Raw genomic sequence first — 8,724 nt, 5'->3', positions numbered from 1 at the left:
GCCTATATTGGCTTATGATTTACAGTTCAAAATAGGGTGGTGCCATGAACTTTTATCATACTGAAATATTATATTCATAAAACTTTTCTATCCTCAGCTGGGTGCTTTTTTAGGGATACAGGAGTATTTTTCTGACAGCTGCAAGTAATTCTCAAAATGATGCTGTCAATTGATTTGCCTCCTATCATTGTATTTTCATATACCTTAAAATGTGTCAGATTTAAGATGGGGGATTTAGAAAGGGGGATACTCAAAATGTTTATATTAGAATCTTGCATAGGAATTTATCTTATTTTATCCTTTATTGATTTATTTTTTAATAATTGTTGCAGGCATTGATACAATGATAGTGAAAGTGTGCAATATAGATGATATGATGCTCAGGTTTTGATTAAGACCCCCCACAGGCCCCTGGGTGACTTAGTTCCTTAAACAGAGAGTTAATCAGCACAGAATCCCTCACTCTTGATTTTGTTGCAAGACTTGATTCCTTCATTGCCCCTTGGATGTTTCAACTAATGATTACTCGATCATTTCATGGTAGTTTTGGTAATTTTGACCTGATGGGAGGTACTGGTGAGAAGGCTGTTTGCCATTATGGTCTTTTGGGTGCACACCCTGAATGCCCTGATGGCAGATCTACCCAGTCATGTTTTAGTGCAATGTTTCTTTTGTGATTTTTCACATAGCATGCTGATCCAAAAATGGAAAGAGCTCTAGTCCAGGGATCGTCAAATTTACAGTATATCTGTGAAAGATAAGGTATCATCAAGCATATGCTGCTTTGAATCCATTCTAATGTTGTTATCATTCCAAACAAGCAAACTTAGTCACTTGAATTCATATTTCTTTTTCAAGATTATCTGCAATAGTTGTAGCCAATCATATAACTTTTTCTTATTAACCAGGAAGCAATGGTCAATATTTTCATGACAAGGTAGCTATCGAAATGTATTAGCTTGAAAAAATGCTTCTTGTCAAAATATCTTAAGAGGAAAATTGATATAAAGAATCATCATTTCAGTATGTCTTTTCAATGCAATCATTCTGAAATGCTCAACCAATCAGTCTGATCTGCAATGAAACAGTCACTGTCATAAAAGAGTACATCATTATATGTCAGGATCATCAAAATGCATTGCACTTTTGATTAATCTTCTCCAGCAGAGTCTGGGGTCTGACAGAAGAAAATTGAGGCCTTGAATGCATGCTACAATCACAGCAGGAAAATACTCACCCATTTAATAACTCAATGAGAAAAGGCATCATTGGTTCCCTCCAAGCTATTTGGATATTGTCTAAGCACAAGAAAAACTTTTACTGATGCAGAGGTATTAAAGGTGTATGTTACAGACATTTATTTGGAGCTTGCTAGTGATAAATTAATAGATAATCTGTGAAACAGGTACCTTTCAGTCAAGCTGATCATATATCCCTAGCCACTGGTGAATCAACAGACAACATAGACGTGGATGAACTGTGAATGTATGTGTATTATTTTGATAAAGATGAATTTACAGAGGAAGAGCAGTCACACTGGAGGTGGCTAGCAGTGCTGTGGGTGTGTTGCTTGTGCCTCTTGCTTTTGAAGGGGGTACACCTACCGCTTCATAGCCCCTCCTACCTCATCTTTTGGGTGCTGACTTTATAATTAAAGCCAGAACATGAAGTGAATTATATAAATTCATTATGAGTTTTCTCCTGTGTCCTGTGTGAATTCAGCACCAATGCAGCGACAGGGAGGGCCCATGAAACTGAAAATGAAAAGCTGGTTTTCTGAAGCTTTATGGCAGCCTTACCATGAAAGCTCAGGGACAGAAATCAGTGGCCATAATTTTAATATAATGCAACAAATAAATACATTACATACTTCTCTATATATATAAAATCCAATGTCTGTCTGTCTATCTGTCTGTCTGCTTTCACGACAGAACTACTTAACGGATTTAGATCAGGTTTTTTTCTATAACTTGCTTGAACATTCCGGTTGATTTTGCGACTTCTCTCATCACATTAAGTATCATTATTCGCTTGCAGCAGCGATTTATTCACACTATTCTGAGACAGAGGCTGCGGGCCAAGGGGAAAGGGAAGTGTGACATCAGGAGGGGGAAGCCGTGCAGGGCCCTCCTCACTCATGCGCCCGATCTACCTCTCACCGTGTTTTGGAGTGTACCTTGCCTCTTGCTTAGCTAGCGGTACCTGTTTGTTTATTGATTTTTAAAGTTTGTCCTGTTTCACCACTTGCAGGCAGAGCCACGGGGGACAGCTAGTTTTACATAAAATGCACATTTACTGGTGGCTCTATATGCTTTGGTGTGGCATTAGTTAACTTGTGTTCATTGTATCTTTGCTCGTTTTTTGAATTTTGAAATTCTACTTTGTTGGTTAGATTTTTTAGAGCTATCTAAACATGTTCTCAGTGGTGAAGCCAACCGAGTGGCTGGGGACCAACCAAATGACAGGTTCAAGGAAGTTGTCTCCCACAAAAGGAAAGCACTTCCATACTGCAGGAAACCAACACAATCGGCAACCTAATCCTCAGAACACTCATCCACTCATGAAACCTTCCTCCACAACCTCCTCCATAACCAGAAGACTTTCAGATCAACCAAAATGGCCCCCAATATATATTTATATAGGGAGGGGGGACTTGAGAGAGGACCCCACTAATAAGGGTGCCGTCACACTTAAAAAACTTTGCTCCACCACTGTATTTACTGCATGATTCTTATGGAGTTTTTACATTTGGTCTCTGTTGTTTGATTTAGGATTTTGGAGACTGGCTTAGTTATTGTTTGGATTTTTTATTGTTTTTGACCTTCTGATTTTATTGTTTGTGTTTTTGTTCATTTTTGTGTTTTCACTTTTTTCTGGTGATTTTGCATTTATTTTTATTATCTCCTTGTACTTGCGCTCCTTTCTATATTTTGATATTTTATTTATTTCGTATTTCTTGCTTCTTTTCTGAAATGTTTATCCTATTTGTATTATTTACCATTAGTTCATTGTTTTCTCTACCTTTGCACAGCTTCTATTTATTTATTACCTTTTGGTTCATTGTTTGGATTAGTAGTTTGATTTTTTAATTAAATTTCATTAATTATGTAGATTCTACAATTTAGTTCTTACATGGTTTCCCTCTCCTTTTTGCATTTTCTGGCAGTAAAACAATTTTGACTCGAGTGTGTATTGAGTTTAAGCCCATTGTTCTTCTCCAATTGTTCCTATAACTTAACTTTTCAAAGACCTCAATATGTCAACACCCACTCAGTCCTAACAATCCTTACTGTTTCTTTCCCTATTTATTCTCTGATATATTTTGCTTAATAAAATGAACTTTTCTCCTCTTACATTTCATAATGCTGTCTGTCTGATCATGACATCCACAAAACAGCAGTGAAAGGATTGCTGCTATTGGTACATCATTTTTAACCAATCACTTTCAACAATGGTTTGGATAAGTTTTGTTTTGTGCAATGCCTGCTTTATTTAGTGGAAATTGACATCACAAGTGCACTGGACTGTAGACAACATGCAAGCACTTATTGATGTCCACAAACAGAAAGTATGCAGATTAATAGCTAAGAAGCTGGAAGAAATGGGCACTGTAACACAATTTTAAAAAATACCATTTCATAAAAAGACAAACTTAAAGAAAAGTATTGATAGAAAACTAGAGCAGTCTGAAATGATTGGTCTTGATTTGAGATTTTGCATTATGAAAAGTTTATTTAATCTAATCTAATATAATCTAATGTATTATATATAGTTAGAGGTGTATACGAATATATATATATAAGGTGCTGGAAACATTCCTTTGGGAATTTGGCACATTTTGACATAATAGCATTACACAGTTGCTGCAGATTTGTTAGCTGCACATCCATGATGCAAATCTCCCGTTCCACCACATCCCAAAGGTGCTCATATGGATTGAGATCTGGTGACTGTAGGGTCCTTTTGAGCATCAGAAACTCATTGTCATGTTCAAGAAACCAGTTTGTGATGATTTGAGGTTTGTGGAGTGAGTTATTCTGCTGGAAGTAGCCATCAGAAGATGGGTACAATGCAATCATAAAGGGATAGACAAGGTCAGAAAAAATACTCAGGTAGGCTGTGGCATTTAAATGATGCTCAGTTGATAGTTAGGGGCCCAAAATGTGTCAAGAAAATATCCTCCACACTATTGCACCACCACCACCAGCCTGAACCGTTGATACAAGTCAAGATGGTTCCATGCTTTCATGTTGTTGATGCCAAATTCTGACCCTACCACCCAAGAGTCGCTGCAGAAAACGAGACTCATCAGACCAGGTAATGTTTTTCCAGTCTTTTATTGTCCAGTTTTGGAGAGCCCGTGCAAATTGTAGCCTCAATTGCTTGTTTTTAGCTGACAGGAGTGTCACCAGGTGTGGTTTCTGGCTACTGTAGCCCATCTGCTTCAAGGCTCAACGTGTTGTGCATTCAGAAATCACCTGGATTTGATCCCCACAAAGTCTCCTCTGCCAAACACAGTTTACTCCCTGTGCCTGTCAGAGTAGACATATCCTTAAGTACTGGGATGCACTTGGTTGCTCTTCTCTGCATGGCTCAAAGTGCTGTTACAGTATGTCCTTTCATGGTGACCAGAACTGCACAGATGCAGTCTCACTAGGGCATTATATTATCAAAGCATAACATTCCTTGATTTACATTTAACAGGTTTATTGAGATAACCTAACATGTTATTTGCCATTTAAGTTGATTCTGCGCGTTACTTAGATGATGTCAATTTTGGGTCAACATAAACCCATAAATACTTTTCTGTATGTGAATGAGTGCGATTAGTGAACGAGTGGCCTTCCATTCAGAAATAGTCCCCATCTTTTGCCAGGTGCTAGGCAAAAGGCGATTACAAAATTATTTATTGCTGTTTTACAACTGAAAATATCCGTATATTTAAAAAGTGAACTATTTGCGAACCAAAAAGAAACGTCCGCTTCCCGCATCAATTTAAAAAGATGTGGTCCGCGCTGGAAGGGTGGTGAGACAATGGCACAAAAAGGGATACGAATGTGATACTAAAACTAATACATTATTAGTAAGGCAGACGAGTTTTTCAATTCCCAGCATCCATAAATCACTCCGGTTTGATCTAAGAAACAACGTGGTTCTAACGCATTTGATTAATGTCTCACCACTGAGATAACTTTCTTTTATTCCGCTTTGGGCTAAGTAAATAAATAAATAAGGAAGAAGAAAGGAGAGAGGCTGATAACATATCGTTCCTTGTGCTGTCGACGTTAAACGAGAGCCGTGGCGATCTGACAAGCAGCTCACCACCACACATCCGAGCTGAGCAATCTCCGCGCAGCGAAGCGAATAAAAGGTAGTGGCGGTGGCGTGCGTCGCGCACGCGCTTGCGCATCCGGGCACCTCGAACTCAGGCAGCAGAGGCTCGCACCTACGAAAAGGGGCGGTATTTTTTGTTTCATTCCAGACCTCAAAGCAAAGCAAAGGCACGTTACTTTCATCCTTCTTTTACGGTGACTTGGACGGCTGTCAAGATGAAGACATCGCGTTAAAACCTCGAGGTTGAATCCAGTAGTGTGTCTTGCGTCTCATCCCTTCCCTGTGGACAGCGAGGTACTTCTCTTCTTATTCATGTTGCCGTCAAGCTCATTGAAACGTGCATACTACAGGTGTGAATAACTCTACTGGAATCGTAATGGAACTGCATGCTGTTTTTAAGTCTTTTTAAAACGTTCGGTAATGCAAAAGAATGCGTGCATAATTACATTAAAATGATAAAGAGGACTGCTTCAAGATCATTTAAACACACGGTAAAAGTTCATTTTAGCAGTTGCATTATTGTGTACCTGTTGCCAGTATACAGTATGTTAACAATATATAACATTTTATAAATGCACAGTTCATAGGTAGATAAGAAATGTGCAATGAACATACGGTAGATACTTTACTACTCACAAAGGCAAATTTCAGTATTAAAATAGGCGACCCACAAAATCTGCACAAAGTACCGTACACCAAAGATGAAACAGTATGATAAGTATGTCAATATAATAATATCAATATTCTTAACTTAAAACTAGCACACATGTTAATATGGAATAAAGGATGGTACAGTAAAGCATTGGATAGAACTGTCGCATTTGGGTTCAGATTTGTTTCCCTGGTCCTTGCCCTCGCCTGGATTTGCATTAAGAGTCCTGGTGTTGAGCTTATTGGCAGGTAGACACTGGATGAGTGGAATAGACCGCGGTTTAATGCAGCTGTTACGTGGCATCCCATCCATTCGTGTTAATATTTACTTATTAGGGAGACGCCTTTATCCAAACATTGGTTACATTTGCTTATCCAACTGAAGCGCACACAGGTGAAGTGGCTTCCTCATGGTCACATAGTGTCTGTAGCGGGATTTGAACCAACCACCATACGCTACAATACAGTACCCGTATTCAGATGCTGTTGGGATAGGCACCAGCGTTCCTCGACCCTTAAATCAGAAATGGAGGGTTTATACATTTTTAGCAATGCATATATTTTGTTTTACCAGTTATTTAAATTATGTTGGAAAAGCCTATTAACACGCGTCGTTTTATTATAAGATTTGCTGCCATCCCGTGTCAAAAGTCACCTTAATAGCATCTAAAGAAGGCCTTAAGGTAATTGTTAAGCCCTAGATGAAGTTTCTTAAGGTGTTCTCTGGTGTATGAAGGCTTAGCCCTAGAAACGAAACATTGTTCCCTTTGAGTGATTGGTTTATTTTTGAGGATTAACAAATTAGTAAAACCCAGTCCCTTGAAATGCCATTGTCGTTAATGTATAAAGTCTGTGCTTGCGTTGACTTTATTGACTGATGGTGATAATCAGTTTTCAATACGTAACACATCCTCAAGTGACAAAAAGGAAAGAGATCCAAAACAGACTCCTAAGAATAACTGCATACTTGAAAAAAAATACACACACATATATATATACTTCTTTAAAATTATCTTCTTCTTCTTCTTCTTCTTCTTCTTCTTCTTCTTCTTCTTCTTCTTATTATTATTATTATTATTATTATTATAAACATATTTAAATGCATGTAAGATTTCTGTACATCATTAACACTAATGAAGTTTTAAGTATCCCTTGATCAGTCCATTTCCTTGACCTGCGTATTCCAAATGCAGCAGTCTTGTTTAGATTATGTTTCAGAAAGGCTAAATAAATAAACAAATAAATAAAATATCAAAACGTTTTCCTTGTTCAGTGAATATAATTGAAGCATTAATTTGACCTGATTGGTTTGCTGTCAGTTCACTGAATGGAAGCTTTCAGTGATCATCAGTCACTTAGAACTGGCCTAGTTGGTCCCTATTGAGCTGGCTGGTAGGATTTACACACTTATTATCAAAGATTTAATGATTGATAGCAATGCCCATGTGCATTAGCATTTAGTTTATGAAAGAAAAAGAGAAACAACTTATGAAAACCAGGTACAATACATTCATTACTGAGTTTTTATTATCTATAGGGATACATCAGTGTTTAATAATAATAAAGTAATTAATTAGTAGTTAAGTAATTAGGCTTTATGACCATAGAAGATAAGTACATAAGAAATTTGATAAACGAGAGGAGGCCATTCAGTCCATCAGGCATGTTTGTTTAGCTAATAGCTAAGCTGTTCCAATATCCTAATCTAGATATTTGTTAAGTTAGTGCAGCATTTATACAGAGCTTGGCACTGGTTTATAAATAAAAATATTGTGTATGCTATTGATAGCTACAGTATATACTGTATAACATATCAAAGTAAGATATATAAACACATATAAAAAAATTCTTGATCAATGAATGAGCTTGGATATCATATGTTTTATATGCTTCTTCATGTTGTAAATACTCTACATTTATTGTTAATATTACACACTTTCTGAGTGCACACTTATCCATCCACCTTCCAAACCCGCTTTATACTAAGTAGGGTTGCTGGGAAAATGGCATCAATCCCAGCAAGTATAGGGCGAAAGGCAGGGACAATCCTTAGACAGGGCGAGTCCATTGCAGGGTAAACACAGACCCACACTCACACACACATACACGTGCACACACACTAAGGCCATTTTTTTGCATCACCAATACACCTAACCTGCATGTCTTTGGACTGGGAGAAAAGCGGAGCACCTGGAGAAAACTTACCAGGGGACATGGAGAACTTGCAAATTTTATGCAGGGAGGACCTGGGATGTGGATCCCAACCTCCTTGTTGCAAGGCAACAGCACTACCATGAAATGTTCAGTTATGCAAAATGTAGATTATGAGAAATATTAATGAATGTTTAAATTGCTTTAGTCCTAACTCCCATAAACAGTATATATGTATTGATTTACTGTTTATAATATTTAAACTCTTGAAAATAATAATACGTGTGCAAAATAAAAATAGACACATTGGTCAGTTTTTCCTGTGTTTTGTCTCAGTCTCTGTACCTATATAGTTAGAAGCAAGTCATGATACCTCCCTCAACCCAGGAGGTGTTAAAAGAAAAATACAATTCATGAATAAGCAAGGAAATTAAGAAATATTGTTTATGCACATACATACAAATAGTTTCAACCCCACTTAATCTAGTTCAAGGTTTACTGATAGACCAGAAAGAAAAAAATATGGACATTGGGAGAACATTTAAATTCTTCAAAATGGGTACATAAACTTGGATTTGAATTTGGGGC

The 8,724-nt window shown here is 37.4% G+C and overlaps 1 protein-coding gene across 2 annotated transcripts in view; it reads left to right on the top strand.

The window, feature by feature from the left end:
- The first annotated feature begins 5,396 nt into the window (after positions 1–5,396).
- The window catches only part of LOC114656489 (acid-sensing ion channel 4-A-like), a 49,345-nt gene continuing 46,017 nt past the window's right edge, over positions 5,397–8,724 (top strand). The window contains exon 1 of one of the 2 annotated variants that reach the window (XM_051931010.1): positions 5,397–5,628. The gene's annotated coding sequence lies outside the window, so the exon portion shown is untranslated. Of the gene's footprint in view, positions 5,685–8,724 lie in introns of both variants that reach the window. The other variant, XM_028808151.2, reaches the window with a different exon arrangement.

This window comes from Erpetoichthys calabaricus, chromosome 8 (assembly GCF_900747795.2).
Source record: "Erpetoichthys calabaricus chromosome 8, fErpCal1.3, whole genome shotgun sequence".
NCBI lineage: Eukaryota > Metazoa > Chordata > Cladistia > Polypteriformes > Polypteridae > Erpetoichthys > Erpetoichthys calabaricus.
The sequence above is the reverse complement of the archived record's forward strand: the minus strand, read 5'-3'. Positions and strand labels throughout refer to the sequence as shown.